The 22,757-nt window shown below is 36.2% G+C and overlaps 1 protein-coding gene, 1 long non-coding RNA gene and 1 other non-coding gene across 4 annotated transcripts in view; 2 read left to right on the top strand and 1 right to left on the bottom strand.

Annotated features, from left to right (window-relative positions):
• The window catches only part of Ppp3ca (protein phosphatase 3 catalytic subunit alpha), a 257,022-nt gene that overhangs the window by 28,798 nt on the left and 205,467 nt on the right, over positions 1 to 22,757 (top strand). The window lies entirely within an intron of this gene.
• On the top strand, positions 5,012 to 11,667 carry LOC138826940 (uncharacterized). Its single transcript, XR_011371908.1, has 3 exons — positions 5,012 to 5,085; positions 9,239 to 9,308; positions 10,116 to 11,667. It is a non-coding gene; the product is annotated as an uncharacterized lncRNA (long non-coding RNA).
• LOC138827072 (U2 spliceosomal RNA) lies at positions 9,353 to 9,541 on the bottom strand. The gene has a single exon (XR_011371944.1). It is a non-coding gene; the product is annotated as a U2 spliceosomal RNA (small nuclear RNA).

Genomic DNA, 22,757 nt, shown 5'->3' with positions numbered 1-22,757 from the left:
TCTGAAGACATTTTAGATCCAGCATGCCACCAGTGAAGAATACTGGAGTACTGATGCTCACATGCTCCACAGATGCTGCTTAGAAAGCCAGACGCAGAGTCTTTATAGCAGTTTCACCTAGAATGTAAATTATATGAAGAGAAGACTGAACTACATCCTCAGGCTTGCCATTTTGGGAATGTCAGCTGTGCCAGTGGGATTGTTAACTTGAGGTATCATGAACCATGAGGGTCCTAAAACATACCTTGGAAATGAAGAAGACTGCAGTTACTTCAACTCAACATGTCATTAGTACATCCCAGAAAGTAGTTCTATGCATAAGATCCCCCAAGTATTTCTTAAAAAAATAAAAGCTATTTAAAATAGGAAAAAAAGCATTTACATTCACTACTTACCATTTCATCTCAAATAAAAAATGTATATGTAATCTTCTTATGCTTTTTATAATACTTTTTATACTCTGATTGGCTTTATCAACTGCTTATAATTACCTCAATGTTCCTGGGTAAATCCTCCTAGAAGCATGCTAAGAAAAGAATAAACATGTACTAAATATTAGTATTGTTATTGTCCTAAAACCATATGTTGTAAGATAATGTAACTGGTAGCAAACGGAGTATAGATAACTTATACAGTGGATTTCATACAAATCCTTATACTTAACCTTAACTGGCAAGGGATGAACTTTGCTAACAAGTTGGCTGGCTTAAGTGAGGTGTGAATGTGTTTGTTCCGAAGCTGAGCTTTGCCAACAGAAGAATTGGAGTTTTTTATGGAAATAAGGTATCCCAGTGCTCACTACCTCCTTGTAATACAGAAATGGAGCATGGGTCAGGGGGAAAAAAAACACCTAATAAATAGCTCAGTGACTTCAGGTAACATTTTGACTTTTTTAGAATTTTTAAATACCTCATGGTATTTAAATAGAATTAGTACTGTGTAGTTGATAGGGCTGGCTGTAAAGATTGAATTAGAGAATGAGAACAAGGCATAGTGTTGGTCACATTGTAGGTTAGGTACTCAAACACATTTTTGTTTTCTTCCTTCTGTGGCAGAAAAGAAGGTAGGAATATAATGGAAGAGTAAAATTTACTGTGATATACTACACAATACATCAGTTGGTAAAAGCCATGAATTGATAATCTGTATATAGATTCACAAACAAGAAATGATGAATTATTTCTTTCATTCCTGTGATTGACTAATGTAAATGACAATTGAGTAATTTGTGATTTTTATGTTAGCATTTCTATAAAGCAAACTGTTTTAATATTTGTTTCAAAATTTAAAGTATTATTTTTCATTATTGGTATTGTTTCTTTAAAGTGATACGGTTAAAAAAAAATCTGCTACTTCATATTTTTTTGTGTGCCTGGCCTGGGAATTCAACTCAAGGTTTGGCACCCACCTTGAGCTTTTGTATTCAAGGCTAACTCTCTACTACTTGAACCACAGCACCACTTCCTGCCTTTTGGTGCTTAATTGGAAATGAGAATCGCACAGACTTTTTGTCCAGGCAGGCTTCTAAGCTCTTTAGATCTTAGCTTCATGAGTAGTTAGGATTAAAGGCATGAGCCACTGGTGCACAGCTTGTTGTAAATATATTAGTTTATCATTTTTCATTATGTACTAGCTCCATCTATAATTAAAAAATTGGGCAAGGTCCTTAAAATGTTTATTTTAATAAATTTTTAAATTTTCAATTATGTAAAAGATTTTAGGTAAGTTATTTTTACATCAAATAATTCTTTTTTAACTGGACTTGATGTAATTTACTTCTGTTTTTTTTTTCTTTTTTTTGCTTGGTCGTGGGGCTTGAACTCTGGGCTTGGGTGCCGTCCCTGTGCTCTTCAGCTCAGGCAAATGCTCTACTACTGCTTGAGCCACAGCACCACTTCGGTTTTCTAGTGGTTTATTGGAGATAAGAGTCTCACGGACTTTCCTGCCAGGGCTGGCTTTGAACCTCGATCCTCAGATTTCAGCCTCCCAAGTAGCTAGGATTACAGGTGTGAGCCACTGGCGCCCGGATCTACTTCTGTTCTTTGAAGGATAGAAGTATCACTGTTTTTGAAAATAAGACCTGGGTGACTGTAGTAGGAATTCCTGTGAGGGGATTAGAATTATTACTGCCATTGAGAATTTTTTTTTTATTTGAGCTATACTTAATAGTATTGTACTAATGATAATGGATTTCTAAAATCTCTTGGTAGTGAAAAATAAACTGGAGAAAAACATCCAAGTTCACTATGGATAATGTGAATACAGCATTAAGACTAACTAGAAGTGGTAGAGTGCTTTGCCTAGTATGCATGAAGCCCTGGTTTCGACTCCTCAGTACCACATATACAGAAAAAGCTGGAAGTGGTGCTGTGGCTCAAGTGGTAGAGTGCTAGCCTTGAGCAAAGGAAGCTTAGGGACAGTGCCCAAGCGAGGCCCTGAGGACTGGCCAAATAAAAAAGAATAACTGGAATTAATGGAACAAATGGAAGTCCATCAGTTGAACTGAAGGTGTTTATATGAAACCTACATCATAACTGCTCTAGAAGACTGTCTGCCTCCATTTTGGAAAGCTTGTGTTTCTTTTTTTTTTTTTTTTTGGTCAGTTGTGGGGCTTGAACTCTGGGCTTGGGCGCTGTCCGTCAGCTCTTCAGCTCAAGGCTTGTGCTCTAACGCTTGAGCTACAGCGCCACTTCCAGTTTTCTGGTGGTTTATTGGAGATAAGAGTTTCATAGACTTTTCTGCCTGTGTTGGTTTTGAATTGTGATCCTCAGATCTCAGCCTCCTGAATAGCTAGGATTACAGGTGTGAGCCACCAGTGCCCAGCTTGTGTTTGCTTTTTTCTATTATTTATGGGTTATGGTCAGGTAAGATGCTTTGTGCCATATCCCCAGGAATAAAGCTTGATACAACTGGAAGCTACAGGCTGTACCGAGATGACACTTGATGTGTTAGGCCTTTTTTCCCTTTTGATTCCTTCCTCTGATATAAATGATTGATGACAAAGGCACGCAGGGGGGCAATTGAAGTAGGCTGGGCTATTGTTGGGAAGCATTTTATAGAAAACTGCATCCCTTTTTCTGGGAGATAACTTCCTTTCAGTAGTGTAAAAGTTTAACTTTATGTGCACACATAAAGTTAAATTTCACATTGCAGAGAGTATGCTTTACTTGAATAATAAAATGTTTTGTGACTACAACACAGATTACCTTTGGCTAATTTTTTTGTTGAATGAATTCTGGAATATTGCATTAAAAGAATTTAATGAGCATTCTGTATTCTTGGTATTGTGATAAACTAAGTTTACCATGTGTGGTATAGACTGAAACACAAATAATAGGCTCTCACTGAGCAGATTTTTCTTTCTAGGTTTAAAATGTTTATCTGAATTAGGGAAGGGAAGGGCAACAACAGAATGGTGAGACAAAGGACAAGGGAGAACCAAAGCAACCATGATACTCACAAGACAGTACGTTGGAAATGATCTATACAACTTGGCAAGGGGATTGGGAGGGGGAAGGAAAGTAGGAGGAAAATGAGGGAAGGGGTAACAAGTTTGGCAAGAAATGTACTTACTACCTTGCTTTTGTAACTGTAACTCCTCTGAATATCAGCTTGACAATTAAAAAAAAAGAAAGAAATGTAAGATTATTTTGGCTCAGGTATATTTATCAAAGCAGAAAATACTTTTTAAAGTCCTATTTGTGGAGAATGAACGTTTTTATGTGTGAAAAATACATTAAAATGTTGATAAATTACTTTTAATTTCAACTTCTGGCCAGGCTTTTGGCTTATGAGTCTTTTAACAGCACAAACAGGAATGCCTGTAACATGCAGACATGACTCATTATAAAATGTATTGTTAAATTGTTTTGGGACACACCCAAAAGATGAAAAGGCTAAAATATGTGTAAGATACAATTAGGAAATTCTCCCATTATCACTCAGTTACCATTGTTCTTTCTTTACCAATAAGTATTTTTGGATAACAGACTATAGATACCTAAGAAAGAAGAGTTCTATGGTAAAATCCTCTCTTACTGTAAGATTAAGGTATAAAAAAAAGAAGTACATTTGAGAAAAGGACTAATTTATTTGCTTGGACTGTGAAAAATCACTGAGCCAGACTACTTGTTTTACATGCTAGACACCAATACTACAACTGAGAGGTTTAGGAATGTGTGAAAATTTTTGCAGCAAGAAAAATCCTGGGCACAAGAACATTTTAAAATATTTTAAGATGATAACCGCTGTTACATAATCATGACACAATTTGTTAGGAGAAAGCATTTTTTAGGGGAGTGTCTTTTTTTTTTTATTTTTAAACCTGTATGTTAGACTTTGGCAAATGAAAACTGATGTGGAGTAGATTATCCAGTGGACCATGGTGACCTGTCTGGTTCCTTCTGTTTGTACTGCCAAATTACATTCTCAGAGTTGTTTCACAGAGAAAAAAGACCCCAGCCACTGGAAGTATGTTGACTATCCTCATTTCCACAGGCTCTATGTTGAAGGTCCTGTGGACCAGGAAAAGAAAAGCTCATTCACAATATGTGAGCAGGACATGTTTCATCTGGCAGAGCTTGGCTCACAGACATCCTTGCTTTCCACAAAGATGGTGTCCTTTGCATAAGTACAATACACAAATAATATACCGGTGAAATTTGCCTTGAAGAATTGTAAATGAAATTGGAGCAGCGGGTTCTTGTAATTCTATTTTAAATTCCTTGTGTGTACACCACGATCCAAGTTTAATATGTTTTGTTTGGAAACATTTCTTTGCTGTTTGATAGAGCTTTCATTCCTACCATACCTACACTAGTGTTGGTGTTTGAGAGAAAGAACAATGAATGATGGCTGCTCACTGAGCTACTTGACACATTACCTCTGAGCAGTCCTGTGATTGGAAGGGGAAGGGCCTTGTACTTTCCCACTTCTAGTTCTGATTTTGTCTTGCTTATCTGAGCATATTTCTCACTCTTAACTAAAGGAGATGCCAGTAGCGAAACAAAGAAAAAAGAAAAACGACTGTTTACCTGCGCAAACCCAGAACTGTGTGAGATAAGGGAATTGGATTTGGTTCGTTTAGTGAGTAATTTTGCAATGCTCCACATAGCAGCTTCAGAATTACGGGGGAAACAGAAGAAGGTTTAGCATGTTTTTTGTTTGTTTGTTTGTTTTGGTTTGGTTTCAGTTCTTGGTGTTTTTTTTTTTTTTTTTTTGGTTTGTTTTGGTTGAATGTTCATTCTTACTTTCAGATCAGAATGAGATTGTGTAGGATTCTTTTATTCTTCCTAAAAGTGAGGGTGATAGCAGGCGGACAAGCCCATGTTGTTTTACTTATTCTGTAGTTTATTTATGGATCGTTAGTGTTAGTTTCTTAGTGGAAAATTTTCTTTCCCTCTCATTTTGGCTTTACCTCTTGCAATTGGACACTATAATTTGTGGCTTTCTGGAGGGGGTATCTTGGTGGTCAGGTGGAGGAGGCAGGTTGCATTCCACAAGTGGAGTGGTAGGTATTCAAGACAGAATATTGATTCAGGAGTGAGTACTGGTGTGGGGTGAAAGTTGGCTACTAACTCAAGCATCACCTGAGGCAGTATTTCTTAAACAGAAAGGTGCCTTCCCTAATTAGCTGCCCCAATATGCAATTAAATGAATGACAGCCAGCAGATTTAGAAAGGCCTTCTTAGCGAGTTACCAAACAACAGGGCATTCCACAGATGTGGTAAGGAGCTAATTGAAGAAATGGATATTGGAGCCTTCTGTATCTGTGGTGGGCTTTCCTGCTCTCCCTGATGAAGGTGAAGGGTCTTCTTTTCTGTAGATGAAGTTAAAATGGCTTTCCTCTTGTAGATTTCTGATCTGAAAAGCACATAGAATACTTTCACAGGCTTTTCCAGCAAATCACGTTCTCTCAAAGCCATGCGTGAACATGGTTTTATACGTTGTAGGTTCTCAAGTACTAAAGAACAGTGTAGTGCCATCATTTGAGAGTCACTAGGCAAATGATCATTTTTGCGAATCATGAAGAACACTTAGAAAACAGCCTAGATATATTTCAATTTTAAAAATATATATACATATATGTTATAAAAACATTTTTGGATGCTGAGAATATGGCTCAAGTGGTAGAGTGCTTGTCTAGCCGAGCCAGCATTGAAGACCTGTGTACAAACCATAGCACTGCCATTAAAAAAAATATGGTTTTAAGCTAGAAGCAGTGTATGAAAGTTTTAAATTTTATCACTGATTTTTTTTTTTTTAAGCCTCCCTTCCCTTTTTGGTTTTGGTTGTACTGGGCCAATCCCCTAACCTTGCAGGGCTGCTGTTTCCTGTTTTTGAAGTAAATGATTTGGTTAGAAGATTGCCCTTGAAAAGGAAGTTTTAATGTTACAAAATCCCCTTTCATCCCATTCAAAGAGTAGTGTTACCTTTTACTTTTTATATCAGATAGAGATAGTTGCTAGTTTTCTTTCCGCATTTGAACTCTATAAAAGATACTGTTTTTTCATTAGTTAGCTTGGCTCCAAGTGGAAACAGCTCTGTCATTCACATTTGCTTATTTGTTGGCTTTCTGGAAAACATCAATTATGAAAGTTCATTTCACATCTTCTCAAGTACAGAAAACTTAATTCTGTTAGTCTATTTACCTAAACAGTAACTCACGAATCACACTCTATAGAACTTCCAGAATGATTGAGAAGGTACTCATTATCTCTTTACTTCCTCTTGAAAACATGGCTAAAAATGTTAGAGGCTGAGAATAAGAAAGAATAATGCCTTTTATGGTGTTAAGTATTTCAGTTTTCAATCATGCGCTTTGACATTCACATGAGCAAAACAGCTAGTTACTCTGGTTGAAAACCAGGCGGTTTCTCTCCCCTACAAGCCGAGAAACATTTTTCTTCAAGCCATTCCAAACCACTGGGATCATATTTTTTTCCCTGATTGCAGATAAGCAAAATAAAATAAACAAACTTGTGCGCGTGTGGGAACTGGTTCTTCTGACTCTTGTTCTAAAGCAGCAAAGCCTGAATGTCTCATTAGTACCTTGAATGGGTCTCATTGTGTATGTATTGTGCTTTTCACTACTGCTGCTAACTTCACCCTTGTTTTACTAACAGCTTTTTTTCTAAAGTGGGTTGACATTGCAGTTAGTTTTCAGTGGCCTCAATGTTTTTCTTTAAATTGGGCCAGACACTGGCCTGTTTAAAGTTAGGCAGGCGCGTATAAATCGTGGCATATAAAAATAGGGAACATTTATTAGACATTTTTGAATCTGTTTTATTAAATCTGTTTTCTTATAAAGTCATGGAAAAATGTTTTCAGTATAAATATTTGGTAGAATGAAATGATTGACTATAGTGTATTGGATTTGTACACTAAATTTGGTAGTATTCTGGTAAAGTGAAATGATTGACTATAGTGTATTGGACTTGTACAATAAATTTGGTAGTTGCAAAGTTTCAGTTAAAGTCTATTAGATATGCAAACATGTTTTAATCATTTTTGATTATGTTTCTGTTCAAAATTATGATGCAAACCCTTTAGGAAATTAAGAGCTTTCTTTCCTAGGTTAGTAAACTTGAACACTTTGTAGTACTCTTCTGATTGTTATTGTATTGGTTTTAAAAACCACATATAAAAACTATTTTATCTATACAAATGATACTTAAACTGAAACTGAAAGGGAGTATTGTTATGATGCCCAGAACTGAAATTTATTATCTAAAGATCAGTGTTGGTAGAAAAATGGAATCTGTAAGAAAATCCGGACACATGTCCAGTACATAATAGAACTTTCTGAAATGATAAAACAACATTTGAGTGAAATAGGAAGAGCATGGATTATTGAGCAACTGATATGACATGGCTTCTAGCCATATGTGCCTCCATCTGTTAAAAAGGTTCAAATGTATTAACAGCATAAATAAAAGTCAAGGGTGATGTAAGGAAAAACGATTAGCAGAACAATAAGAGACTTCATGGAAGTGTCTTTGGAAGTCTGTTGAGAAACTTTAATCCACAAAGCAAAGATTATGAGACTTTGTTATGTAACAGGTAGATAGATACTCTCATTTACAAAAGTCACCAAAAACAAAGGCAAAAGTCTAGTAGAAAATACTTGGAACAACTATGGAAGACAAAAGACTGTAAATAGCTTTGGACATAGACAAAAAAAAAAAGTTTTGAGTGGACATAAATAGTAGACAAAATGCAATTTGACTTCTGAAGATGCAATATCATGTGTTGCAAAATAAGACCTACAACAATAACATATTTATTCCATCAGATTGGCATACTTAAAATTATTTATGATAGCTACCCCAGAAGGGTTATCAGGTAGCTTAATATTTATAGCTACACTGTACTTACTTTGTCTCTGACTTTGTCACTACTGAGAAAGAACAAGTATGTAAAGAAAGAATCAGGGTGTCTATGGATAGCATAGTATGTTTTTAATATAAATGAATTGCTAAAAGTATATTTTTATTAATTTAAAAAGTCATTGTAAACTTTTTTTTTTTTTTTTTTTTTTTTTTGTCGGTCGTGGGGCTTGAACTCTGGGCCTGAGCGCTGTCCCTCAGCTCTTCAGCTCAAGGCGAGCGCTCTACCACTTGAGCTACAGCGCCACTTCCGGTTTTCTGGTGGTTTATTGGAGATAGGAGTCTCATGGTCTCTCCTGCCCGGGCTGGCTTTGAACCGCGATCCTCAGATCTCAGCCTCCTGAGTAGCTAGGATTACAGGCGTGAGCCACCAGCGCCCGGCTGTAAACTTTTGAAGTCACATTTGGTACATCCAAACTCAAAGAATGTGTACCTATAATAAGTGACTGTGAATGAATATCATTTTTATTAGCATAAACAATTGTTTTATCAAGTATACAAATTAATACTTTTGTGTAAGAAGTATAGATAAAATATGGACAATTGGGGGGTCAATGTGGATGGTGATACAAATGGAGATAAAGTAAATATATTTATATTTGTAACTTAATAAAAACCAATAATATTTTTAAACAGAAGAGTTTTTCTATTTCACCATTCTGAATTTCCTATTTTATGAAGAAGTTTATTGAATTTATAAATAAGTCTGCACAGCTATGGATTCTACCATGTGCTTTCCTAATTCTTTTTTTCTTTTTTCCTTTTCTACTGGGGTTTGAACTCAGCCCCTCAGATTTGCAAGACCAGTACTGTATTACTTCAGCCTTGTCCTCACACCTTTTTGATTTTAGGGTCTCAAATTTTTGTCTGGGCCAGCCTTGACCACACTCCTCCTGCCCACTTGGCCAGCTAGGATTACAGGTATGAACTAGCAAGCCCAGCTTGACAAGTGTTTGGTTTCCCTGAAGGGGTGCACCATTCCTGAAGCTACTATAATACCAGGTCCCTGGGTGTTGATGCTGGAGTGGACAAAACAAGTCCTTGTCCCATCTCTCCATTTCAGATATTCATTTAATACATTTTCCTAAGAGGGCATATCAGATATTAAACTGATAACTGGTACACACTGGATCTTAGCCAAATGACTGAGACATTCTTTGAATTCATCTTGACGAAACGTCCACCTGAGTTTTTGAAATTATGTGAATTTGACTTGAGATACAGTTTTTGAGTACCATTCAAACTGTATCAAATGATCACTCCCAATTTTTGAGTGAGACTTGAATTTGGCTCAAGTTTTCTACATAATTCTCGTGCCTTATAGTTCTGCCTTCCAGTGACGAGGGAGGCCCAATTGCCTTAACCCCTAAAAGGTAATGGCTGAGAGCCAGGGACCTTTGTCATGTTGAGCTAGCTGTCTTGTGACTAAGGCCAATCACTCTCAGGGCACTGAGACTCAATTTCTCCTTTCCTTAAATGGGAATAATAATGTTGACATTTAACCAGTTTGTATTTTTAGATCGTTTAGAATTCTGTATATAAGTTCATAATAATAATAGTCTTAGGGATGTCAAGTTCTGTTACTAGTCTACTTATTAGAGAATGCTATAGCAAACTTACTAAGGAGAGTTTTGTTACTTTTTGATAACATGCCATCTTAGAGAAGTTAAACCTTGATATTTTTGGATTATGTAATACTAAGATGCTTATATTAATATATCATTGCAGCTTGATCTTCTCATAGTGTTAAACCCAGAAAGGACCTTGAAGATGAGGATACAGCTACCTTTTAAAGATGGTCAGACTGAGGTGACTGACTTGGCCATGGTTACACGGCTGCTTGATGATGGAGATGGGACTTCATCTCAGCACGGGGCGAGGGAGAGTGTTTGTGGCAGAAAGAAGTGAAACCAATTCCTGCCTTACTCTAAATCTAGGCCTCATTCAGTAGCATTTATACAGATGTGACTATTACACATGTGACAGATATTCTTAAGTCTAAGCAGTTTCTACCAGAGAAATTGCTGCCTAAAAGAAGAGAAGAGTTCCTTTTTAGAAGCTGGGTAGCATTGTATTCAGCTATGCTTTAGCATATTCTGTCAGTGAAACAGATCATGTGTTGCAGAAAACAAATGTAAACACTCTATTTTTCTGTTTTATCTTAATTGGAAATTAGTGATTTCCTTTCATTTCATGCATGAATTCTAAAGTAAATGTATTTCTCTTTACAAGGACATTTAATTGGAATAGGCAGCAGACTAAGGATGTTCAAAAGTACAAAATATGGAAAACATTCTTTACAAAGCTTAGCTTGCTTCCTTTTCCTCAGAGTGAAATTAGTTGTTTCATTGTTTAGAATAAAGTAAATAATAAAAAATAAAATAATATAAGAATAAAGTAAATTGGGTAGTTCATAATATCGATTCTATTGGAATACTTGATTAGGGAGGGCCTGATAGCAAGTTTGTCACATTCCATGTTATCTTTTACATCAAATCAATTTTGTAGCTTTAGTAAACTTCGGACATTTGGAGGCCCTGATGTTGCTTTGTATATCATTTTTTTAATGTCTTCAGACTGTGTGAATTTCTGTTTATATTAAAGGGATATTTTAAAATAAAAATGCATGTTTATATGTAATTTAGAGAAGTTTGTGTAAATATGTTCATTATGTTGGCATTTGTGATTATTCTGTCTGTTTTGAATTATGATGATTTGTGTTAAGTAATTTTGAAATATTTTGAAAGAAAAGTTTTATATTTTAAATTGCTTTGTAAAGCTTGATAGGCTTTTCCTTTTTTCCTTTTTTTTGTTTTTACTAAATTATTCATAAGTAGCGGTTAGAAACAATGGCAATCAGTGTGGAGCCAATTCAGAATTCATCAGAAATGCTTTACTTTTGAGGAGCTTATATACAATTTAATCTGCAATAACATTTAAGACCACTATATGAAATGCTATCTTCTGTGTCTGAAAGAGATGTTAAAAGTTAATTTGGAAAGCAATGGCAGACTTGTTTCTTCACTGTGGTAGTAGTGAAGACCACTAGACTGTCATCCCAGTTTATATTCTGGGTCGACCTCCAACGTCTGTGAAAGGGAAACCTGAGCCAAGATGTATGAACAGGTTTTCTGGCTGTTTTATAATGTTTCTCATGTTTTTATAATGCTACTGTGATTCATATTTCCTGGATACAAAGTCTTTATGGGGGTTGTTTATATATGTGAACTAATCGTGTTAGGTTGTATCTGTTAAATAAAGTTGGCAATGTTTTAGCTTATTTCTCCTTATGACCCAAATTATTTGTCTCTTTGAAATCGACTCAGTATATTAATTTGTTATTGTTTGTTTACCTTTTTCACCTTCCCTGTTTCTGGAGTGCAGAGATCATTATCCTACTCAGGTTTGCAAACTTAATGCCAAGCATAGAGATAGGCACACATAAATATTCTCTAAAAGTGTGGAAAAAGATATTCCTTCCAAAGTAGCTGTGGATCTCTGCAAATGACAGTTCTTGATGATACAAGGAATATAGTATAAATATGGTTTTATAGAGTACTGATGATGACCTGATAAATAAATTACACATTTTGTAATAGAAATTATAATGGGGCTTACTCTATATCATTTCCTGAATGTGCTCACTACATGTAACCAATAGTAGGATATTATGATAAGAGACAAGTCTATTTCAGCATTATAAATCTGATATATAAAATAAGTATATACAAATGTATCAGTCCATTCACTCATTCATCTATTTTTCCATCCATCCATCCATCCATCCATCTATCCGTTGATCTAAAGGTACTTGTTACCTGTGGTATTAACAGACATATTTATTGGTAAATTAAAATAAAGGTTTATTTGAGCCAGGCATGGTGGCTTAAATCTGTGAGTAGTTGAGACCGGGGATCATGGTTTGAGACCACACAGGCAAATTAAGTTTTGGAGACTCAGTTTTACCTAAAGGTTGGCACAACAGTACATAATTGTTATCATGTACTTTCTTGTAAATCCTAGCAGCACTGCAAAACAAAGAGAATTTTAGCCCAGGCTGGCCCATACAGTGAGACCCTATCTTGAAAATAATGCAAAAAGGGCCTGGAGGTATGTTGAGTGCTTGTCTAGAAAGAATGTCCCTGAGTATAAAAAGCAAACCAAAACAAACAAAACACCATAAAAATCCCAAAACTAAAGCCAAATACTAATCACTCATACAAAAAACCCAAAGTAACCAATCATACAAAACCTGGGTTTCCTTAAGCTACTTTAGGAAGGAATTTCAGACTTAATGATAGTGGTCTGACATATCTTTCTGCAGTGTTGGCTGGGAAGGAGCTGTCATACTCACTGATGTGCTGATTCCAGAGTTTGTAGGGGAGATGTACGAATCCTAAATCTTCAATTACCTGTCCTTACTGAGAAAACCTCAGTGGAATTAGCCACAGGCCACACAATGAAATATGAACAGAGCTAGTGGATTTAAAAGCCTGTTCTGTAAATCTTGGTTCTGTCGCTTTGCATAGGTGCTGCTTGAAACATTGGAGGGAAAAAACCAAACTATTTCAACAAATGAAGCAATAATAATAATAATAATAATAATAATAATAATAATAATAATAATAACAATAACAACATTATGGTAAGATTTAAAGAAACAAGCAAAAATACCTTCATGGTTTATTTGAAAATGGTGGAAACAGGTTCAGCATCTGTGATGTTATGCAGAAGATCTTCATTGCACAGAATAGTACTTGAAGTTTCTGTCAGGGAGATTTGATCACAATTGTCTGCTGGCTTCTGGCTGTATGTTTGGGACTGCCTTGTCGGACCTTTTCCCAGGCCTGGCTGGGTACTTGGTCTTTTCTCTGGAAAGTGACTGGTTTACACTCCATGTTGTTAACTGGTTTTGAAGAGACCTTGGGCCAGCTTCTGTCACCTTACACAGATCTGCTGTTTTCCTGATGGAGCATGGCCAATTCATAATATGCATCCACTTAGCTCTCAAGTACATGGTATGCCATTATGGGTACCATTAGTTTTGTCCCATACCTTGTTCTTCATTTGAAATGGAGTCTAATTTTTGTTCTTGTAATGAAGGCACAGAATTAAGTGAGATAATACTATTTGGACTAAATTCCACTGCCACTCTAATAGAAATAGGACACTTTGTAGTGTGTCAGGGGGCTTGGACAGCTTGTCCCTTGATCAGTATTATTGACAAAAGTTATTAAAAATAGACAATAGGGATTATTGTTGTATTTGTTGCTACTTCTAAATAATAATTTTCATTAAAGGTTTATATGTACCTAGAATCATATTACATAAGATTGTACATATTACAAAACTTTCTCTAAGAAACTCTTAGTTTAAACATGTTCTTTCAACTTAGTCTTTTTTTGTTTGCTTTTGTTTTTTATTGGTCGTGGGGTTCAAACTCAGGCTGGGCCTGGGTGCTATCCCTGAGCTCTTCAGCTCAAGGCTAGCACTATACTACTTAAACCATAGTACCGCTTTTGGCTTTTTCTGTGTATGTGGTACTCAGGTATTGAACGCGGAGCGTCATGCATGCTAGGCAAGCACCCACATTCCCAGCCTCAACATATTCAAAATATTTCTGTAGTAGTTTGACTGCACACTTTTGTGTGGACTGCTTAGCAGTGATTAGTATAAGTCCCTGGCACCCTTGAACTGTAACCATAGGATTTCCTAAGTTCAACATGTGGCTGTTTATCAGTTGTACCCAAATATGCCAAAGAGTAAATAGTGAGATATCTGCAATAACAGACTTTGAGGAAGATTTTCTTGTTTAAAAAAATAATAATTGGGAAACAGAGTGATCAAATTGAAAACTTAAAGAAAATATGCTTGTGATAAAACCCTTGAGTAAAGTGACACTAAAATTTACACAACATAGATTTATATTTAAAAAGAGAATGTACTTATTCTTCATATTACTTGCTGGCCATTTTGAAGCATTTAACATAAACAAAAATTGAACAGTTTTATCAAAACAAAATATTGAAAACGGTTCATTCAACGTCATTTCCTTTCTGTTTAGCTTCTCACAGCAATACTAAGAGGAAGTAAAATGAATAGAAGTTGCTAGACATTGAGAAAGATGAGTACGTTGTTACACTCAACTACTGAATAATAGGATTTGCATCTAGAAAAGTTTCATTTAATTGTATAAACGAATAAAATGCCCTGAAGGTAATGTAGGTAATGGCCAGATTCGATATTCCACTGTAATTAAGACATAAAGGGAATTTTAAAATGATTTAAAAGTTTCTGAGATTAAAGCCAGTTGGATTTTACTTTAGAAAGTCACTTTTAAGTGGTTGCTACTTCTTAACAAAGTTAGGGAATTATTTCTTTCTCTTAGATGTTTAATGGATTCTTACTCTTAATTGTTTACCTTAACATATAATCTTACGGTTATACATTGTGTCTCCTTTGACACATGTTCCTCAAAATAAAAACAAGACAAATTGTTACCTGTTTCTAAATCTGTTCAAAAGAATATCAATGAGAAGGAAACTTTCTTGAGGCTTTTACATTGTAAAAATGTTTAAAGTTTCTGAGTTGTTGATCTTGTCTATTGAAACAAGAAATCTTCTCCTTTCTAGTGTTAAGCTTGAAAAATTCACAAAGTTCCTTCATATTTTTCTCTAGGATCCAGAACTAGTTGGGAGAAGACATGTAGAAAAAATATAGAAACATGTTAACATTAGTATAGTAGTTAATGCCTACATGGAAAATATTAGTGGATTTGCTTAGCTATTAGTCTTGACCACAAGAAGTTATAACTTAGACTCTTAAGATAAAAGTTTGAATCAGAAGAGTCATATCAAATAAATTGTTTAGTCCTATTTTGTTTTCATTCTTTCCATACATGGTCTTAGACCATGAGCTACACTGTGCGATTTTGAGTAAGAATGTATAGTTTTTCAATAGAGAAGTTTGGGAAATGTTTCTTGGACCTCCTTAGTTTTTAAACATGCCTGTTCTCACACTGAAGGGGTTTCTTTCTTAAAGTTTATGTGTAAATTAAAATATAGATGATTCTTTTGATAAAACGCACCTTCTTAAACACACAAATGTGTGTAAGCCACTAACATAATGAATGGATATTCTTTCTGACAAGTGTCCCTCTTCCTTTATTTGTTGACCCTGTAGCCTGTATAGCCTGTATGGAATGATCACCTTAATGGGCATGTTCTATTCTGAGCCTTCAGATTACATGATTTTAATATTATTCAAGCAAGAGTGAAGGTGTCTTTGGCAAAGCCCCAGACATTTTTAAGTTGCTGGGATAGTTGATACAATATATTGTTTCCAAATCGAATGTATATTGGAATCAAGTCCATATATTTGAACGGGACAGAGTCATATGATAACCTTACACTTAATGACAGGAGAGATTCAGTCTTTTTTTAATGAAAAAAAATCTTAAAACCACACAGAGAGAGAGAGAGAGAGAGAGAGAGAGAGAGAGAGAGAGAGAGAGAGAGAGAGAGAGAGAGAGAGAGAGAGAGAGAGAGACAGAGAGACAGAGAGACAGAGAGACAGAGAGACAGAGAGAGACAGAGAGAGACAGAGAGAGAGAGAAGATACTGTTATATACCAAAGGGAAAAATGCAAAAATATTTACCAAATTATTAAGAAATATATCAGAAAATGAGGAGTTTTAGGGATTAGAAGAATACAGATTTTTCTGTATTCTATAAATATGTTTGAAGTTTATCTAGGAGCATTTTTGTTTTGTTTATACTGGCAAAACTGAAAAAGAAGACAGACTTGTTTCTATAGGTGCCTTAGTACTAAGTACTTACTGGGCATTTTGTTATATTTGCTACACTGACATTGCAAAAATATATGAGAATTTTGTAAAGCAATGCTACACTCCAGTGGGTAAAAATGTTTACAGATTTTGACTCATTGATGTATCCAAGATTTAATCATGAGGAAATAACTCCATTAAGAATTGTGGAATAGGGCTGGGAAGGTGGCTCAGTGGTAGAGCACATGCCTTGCATGCATGAGGCCCTGGGTTCGATTCCTCAGCATCACATAAGCAGAAAAAAAAAAGCCGGAAGTGGTGCTATGCTCAAGTGGTAGTGCTCTAGCCTTGAGCTGAAGAGCTGAGGGACAGCGCCCAGGCTCAGAGTTCAGGCCCCATGACCGGACCCCAAAACAAACAAACAAGAATTGTGGAGTAATATGCTTGGTGTTGATGGCTCACACCTGTAATCCTAACTACTCAGGAGGCTGAAACCTAGGGGATCATGGATTGAAGCCCAGCCTGGCAGAAAAGTCCAAGAGTCTTTATCTCCAATTAAATCAGTAAAATGCAGGAGTGGAAGTGCGGTTCAAATGGTAGAGCACCAGCTGGGAGCAAGAGGCTCTGAGCCAAGAGCGTGGGGCCCTGAGTTCGAACCCCAATTCTAGCACCCCTACTTCCCCCCAAAAGCAAAAAAGAACTTTATTAAGAAGTTGATTATTGTAGGCTTACCTACAAAACGGAGAAAACAATTGGAGTCAACCTAAATATGCAGCACAATAGTGGAAATCATGATAGTTAACTTGGTACAAACAGGAGTGACTCCTTACTATAAGAAGTCAGGGTAGAAACAAGTGAGTAAATAACATAGGAGATTTGTGGAATATTACAGAATTCTTATGGGTGATAACCTGCAAAAAACGTGGCACACAAGGAAATGTTTGTGGTGAAATGTCAAATGAAAATGTAGAATAAGAATCTATAAGCAAATCATGGCTGTAGTTGTGTAACCCCTCCATGATTCTGATATACAAAAATTAAGGAAAAATGTAAAATAAAATGCATAGTTTAGATTTGAAACTGTTCTGCTGTCCATTTTGAAAGCATATGGTAAGGTGATACCATTTTAATAAAAGTACCCTGGACTGATACTTAAACTGGGTTTAGGAAAGACAGCAGCAGACAGTATGTCTGTTTTCCTCTTTTTCACTTTGGAACCAGTAGTAAGGGCCAAGTTGTCTTGTCTTTTCTTGTGCACGGCTGGAGTGTGGCAGTCACGGTGGGTGCCCTCTTACAGCCAATGTGCTGGGAAATGCCTCATATCAAAAAGGAAAAGATGAAGTGTGTGTTGTGGAATGTGTATGTGTTGTGTGTGTGGAGTGATGTGGTGCGGTGTGTATTGTGTGTGTATGTGGTGTGTGTTCTGTGTGTGTATATTGTGTGTATGTATTTCTGTGGTATGTGTGTGTGCTCTAGTGGGTTAAACATTGCCTTAGCTTAGGTTATTTCTATCCTTAGTGTATAAACATTTTGGAGGGAGAAAAAGCTAAAATATTTAGACAGCTGTTTCCTTTATTTTTTCTTAAATACACAGATAATATTTTTACTACTTCACAGACACCATCATGCCTTTATAACTAGCATTTTAGTTCTGCTTTTGGTAGCACTGTTTTGATATCAGCCCTTTCCCTCCTCCCGCCCCTTTAAAAAAAATCATTGTTATTTGTAAATTTGTTTGAACCTAAGGAACCTGAAAATTCAAATGACCTAACAGTTATTTTGAATGTAATTTTCTATTATTTTGATTGTGGTGATAATGTGACTCTTTGAGGTAGACATTATTTTACAGTACTTTATGTATAAGCTAAGTAATATAAATTATTTAAGCTAAGACTTGTAAAAAGTAGATTAATGTCCTTCACCTGAGACTTTACGACACCAGATCATCTACTCATTTTGGGTTTTCAGCCAAACACCAGGCTATGTTAGTGATTTATTAATTTAATGGATGAATTTGGCAGTGAAAGTTAATGTTTAGTTCTTTGAGATATAGGGCTTTGAATGTATGTCTGTCACCAGGAGGTGAAGCAGTCTAAATTGTTGGCTGGGCTGTGAACTCTGCCTTCTCTGGATCCTGTAGACTCCTATTTTTATAGCAGATTCTACTTTGGTTGTTGGAACAACTTTCCACTGGCAGGGCAAAGGGCTTTCTCGAAGGTGACAGTCTCCCTGACCTTTCTGACTCTCACAGTTGGGGGAGAAATGAAATTAAAAAAAAAAACAAAAAAGAAAAAACAACTACAGTGAAGCAGTCAAAAACTGTCAAAAACTTTGCTTTCATTGGTATTCTTTGAGTCTGCATAAAGCCTAAGTTATCAGCCTTTAATACACAGTATAAGTTGATAGTTTGTCTTTGGACAAATGCACTGAAACGGATCTAGATGCTTTGCCCACATCAATTGGAAAAAAAAAAAGAGTTGGAAATGTTAATAGAAAACTAGCTACTATTATGGTTTTTTAATGCTATGTGATCCATATGTTTTGGCAGTTTGAAAACTCATTTTGTGCGTATGTTAAATTGAAATACCGAGTATCTCTCCTGCCCTGGGTATAGAATGATGGTGTGGCCCCCTGAACGGAGTACTTGGTCTGTTTAAGAACAGAGCACAGCCCCCATTAGGCACCAAACATCAAACTTTCAGGAGAGACTTGGCCCGTGTGTACAAGAAAATAAAGTGGTTTGCCACTGTTTTCTTTTTTGTTTTTTTATCAGAAGCTTATGTGTCCATGCTGAACATTTGCAAAACAGATCTTTGTCAAAGAGAAAAAGTTAGCATCAGTTCTTTCTAAAGGCTCTACTTAACTGTTTTTCCCATTGGTACACTACTTAATATACATGCAAACATTAAAAGTCTATAAAAGTGTACCTTTTTCACTTGCGTCTCTAATAATTTAAAGTATGCTCAAAAATAAAAATGTAAAATTAGTGGCTACTTCAACGATGTTAAACTTTCTCAGAACAAGATAAAGTTGCTAAGATATTTCTGCTAGTCACTACTTCTTTTGCTGTCAGTTATTGGATTTGAGAAATGAAATATGGAATTGAGAATGATCTTTTAATTTTTAAAGATTAAGTGTTTCATAGACCTAGCCCTAAAGTCCTAGCTTTTTTCTCTCTTATTTTAGCAGAAAAGATGCATTCATATTATACACACACATTTTTCTGTTGTATAACCTTAAACTTGCTGGACAAGGTAGACATGATTTCCTCTAAGAGAAAGGTTAACAATGGCTTTTAAAAGCCTGAAGGTTCAAGTCTCAGCTGTCGAAAACTGATCCTGGGCCACAGCCACTAATGCACTCTCCTGAGAAAGGCTGAACTCTATCACAGGTGACAGCTGACCCACTTTCTCAGACCTTGTTAAAGGACCATGCTCTTTTTGTAGGTCTTCATATTCTCTGGTGATACCTTGTCATGACCAGCTGTGGTTGCCGAAGCTGAATCTCTTACACTTAGTTTTATTTTTACAATTTTAGTATAACCAGTTTTGGAAAAAATCCTTTGGTAAAAATTTGATATATTTCCTGATTCATGTTGCAGTGAAATCAGGGCCAGCAGAAACTGAGTCTTTTCCATTGTCTAAGAAACTTTTTTTTTTTCAATCAGTGGTTTGAATTTTATTAAAATAAGAAACTCCATTAATTTGCATTTTTAAGGTGGCATGGTTTTTCTACCTTTTTAGAAATATTTCAGTAAATTTCAATAAATGTTTCCAGGTGCAAAACTTTATGGCCTAAATAATTTGTGATCACCTCGATGATATATACAGTATTTTAAAGGAGTTAGGTGTTGGGCAAAAACCATTCCAGGATTGTGGCTGACATCTGTGTTCATTGACTTCGATGTATTTTCTGTAAATCATATGTGCTTTCCACATGCAATTTAGGTACTGGGATTATGCTGTTTTGCTTCTTAGTTTCTGTTGTGTAAGCTGTCACTCAAAACTTGTGGACAGACTCTAGGTTCCCCGGTCTGGGCAATGTAGGCCTGCTTTGTGATGACTCACGCTAGCACTGATTAATGGTATGACTCAGAGAGAGAAGCAGCCACTGATAAGTTCAGGAGCTCCCTTTGCTTACTTTGTGGTTCCTGCTTGACCATCTTGGGAGAGGTATTTCCCCAATAACCAACACCCGTGTATGTTAGAAAGCTTTGTGAATCAAATACTTATGTATAATGGAAATAGTCTTGGTTGTTTGTCTGAATTGTAAATATCTTTGTTTCAGTCGATTGGAAACACTGGTGTGTGTGATGTGATAAAAGCAGAAGGAAATCTTTGTTGTTTTGGACTTATCAAGGAATATTCACTCAGAGATGGTGTGCAATGATTTGATATGTGCAGGGATTATAACTGGCGTATTCCATTTATGTACAGGAAGGCATATTAGATGCAAATATAAATAGGGAAAACCTATAATTGATATGTAAGAATGGTCAGAAGGCCATAAGCTCCTTTTCTCATACTTGCCTGTCTTTGACTTTAGAAAATGAAGTAAGTACAAGAATAGGTGAAAAAGAGCATCATGCCTGTAATCCTAGGTACGTAGGAGTCTGATATCTGAGAGTCTCCATTAGTATATTTATCATCATCTTAATTTCTGACCAGTAGCAGGAGATGAGGGTGGGAAAAATGTCAAGTATAGAGCTATTATTATCAGTATGGAATAAGCAAAGGAAAGGAATGAAAAAGAGCTGATACTTGTAAATTTTGCTACTCAGGAGGCTGAGATATGAGGATAGTGGTTTGAAGCCAGCCCTGGAAGTAAAGTATAGGGGACTCTTTTCTCCAATTAACCACCAAAAAGCTGGAAGTGAATTTGTGTCTCAAGTAGTAAAGTGCCAGGCTTGAGTGAAAAACTAATGGACAGAGTCCAGGCCCTGAGTTTGAGACCTAGTATTGGCCTGGGCACTCTCCTTCTCCCTCCCCACCCCCCACAAAAACTCCTAACTAACCTGAAAATTCTCTGTGCTGAACGGATGATTACAGATTTCCCTGCAATTAGGAGTGAGGCACTGAATTTGTGGTAAGAGTGTTTGAATTCTTGTTTCCTTTCAGTATTTGGAGTGAGTGCACAGTGCTTTGTTTTGTTCTTTTCTCATTAAGAATACCACATTGCTTTATGAAGCTGCCCACAGAACTTGCTTAAGCAAGTTTAAATCTCTTGATAAGTACGACATTTTATCCTACATATTTTAAATGCTGTTTGTTTACTGTTCATTTAAAGGCAGTTGAGCAAAAATATCTAGCTATCCAGATCCCAATCTGTACTCATGACTGGTCATGTGAAAGCTTTGAACACAAAGGTCCCAGGGAAGATAAAAGTTACAATTAAAATGTATTTCCTTCTTCCATTATTTGAAAGTACAGCATGTTTTCTGTGCTGGGGAGAGGTGGGGAATTATGAAAACTAGTAACCAATGCATGTGAACCTTGCAGGATAAATGGATAGAGAGACAAGGGATGGGAAGTGAGGAGTCAGTGTAGTAGCAAGTTAGTGAGTAAATGAATGCTTGATACCTTACCACTTGTGTAATCTGAGATTCGCAGAATTGTGAAGCATGTTCGATTTTCTTTGGTATCTTTGTGTATCTTATGTTAAATAACCTATTAAACCAAGTTCTTAGCATCTTCATGTGCAGAAAACCCAGGACCTTGAGTTATTTATTTATTGGCTTTTTCCAATCTTTAAATTCCATGATTATGGGACCCAGGAGTCTAGAAGTGGTTTGAGTAAATTTGTAAGTTTTGCAGTGTCTTGGCTCCAAGACTTAGAACTCATGAGAGCACCCAGAAATCCTTTGCAAGATTTCCAAGAAGTTATCTGTAACTCCAGATTAAGAGTCTGAGGGATATTATATAATACAAATGAAAGTATAAACATGTAAAAGAAATCCTAATTTAGTGGTTTCCAAAACACAGGACATAGATTAGCAGGGTGTGGGGCAACATGGAGCTAACTGGTTGGAATGGTGGAAATGCTGTCTTATGGTGGGCGGCTTGAGATGTGGCTACCCAACTAAGAAACTGGCTTTCAAGTTAGATTTTGTGTAATCAATTTAAATAGGGAGTTCATAGAATTTAAAAGCATCATTGGACATTACTTAGCTATCAGTCTTTGGAAGGGCTAGAAGGATCTGGGATTGGTCTGGAGAGTGGGCCAGGATTGCTTTGGATTCATCAGAAGGAGTGGAGGCTCTTAAATCTTTCTGGACCATGACTATCAGTGACACCTTGCCTGAGTTTATCAAATCAAAACATTACTTCCAGGGAGAGAAAACCTTTTGTCTGTGTATGGGTCTGCTGTCTACACTAAATCAATCAACTGTAGGTTGGGTGGTAGAATTACCTAGTACATATCAGATGATGATAAAAGTCCCCAAGGGAAGATAAATGTGAGAGCCAGCCAGCAATCTCTCCTGTTGTCTACTATACTACTTTAAGGAAATAACTTTTCCCTGCAAGTCCTGATTTTCTAAATTTAAAATACTCCTTATTTGTTAATTGTATTGTACCTGACTTTCA

The sequence above is a fragment of the Dipodomys merriami genome, unplaced genomic scaffold (genome assembly GCF_024711535.1).
Source record: "Dipodomys merriami isolate MVZ:Mamm:240054 unplaced genomic scaffold, mDipMer1.0.p SCAF_15, whole genome shotgun sequence".
NCBI classification, from domain to species: Eukaryota; Metazoa; Chordata; class Mammalia; order Rodentia; family Heteromyidae; genus Dipodomys; species Dipodomys merriami.
This window is presented reverse-complemented; position numbering and strand designations above follow the sequence as displayed.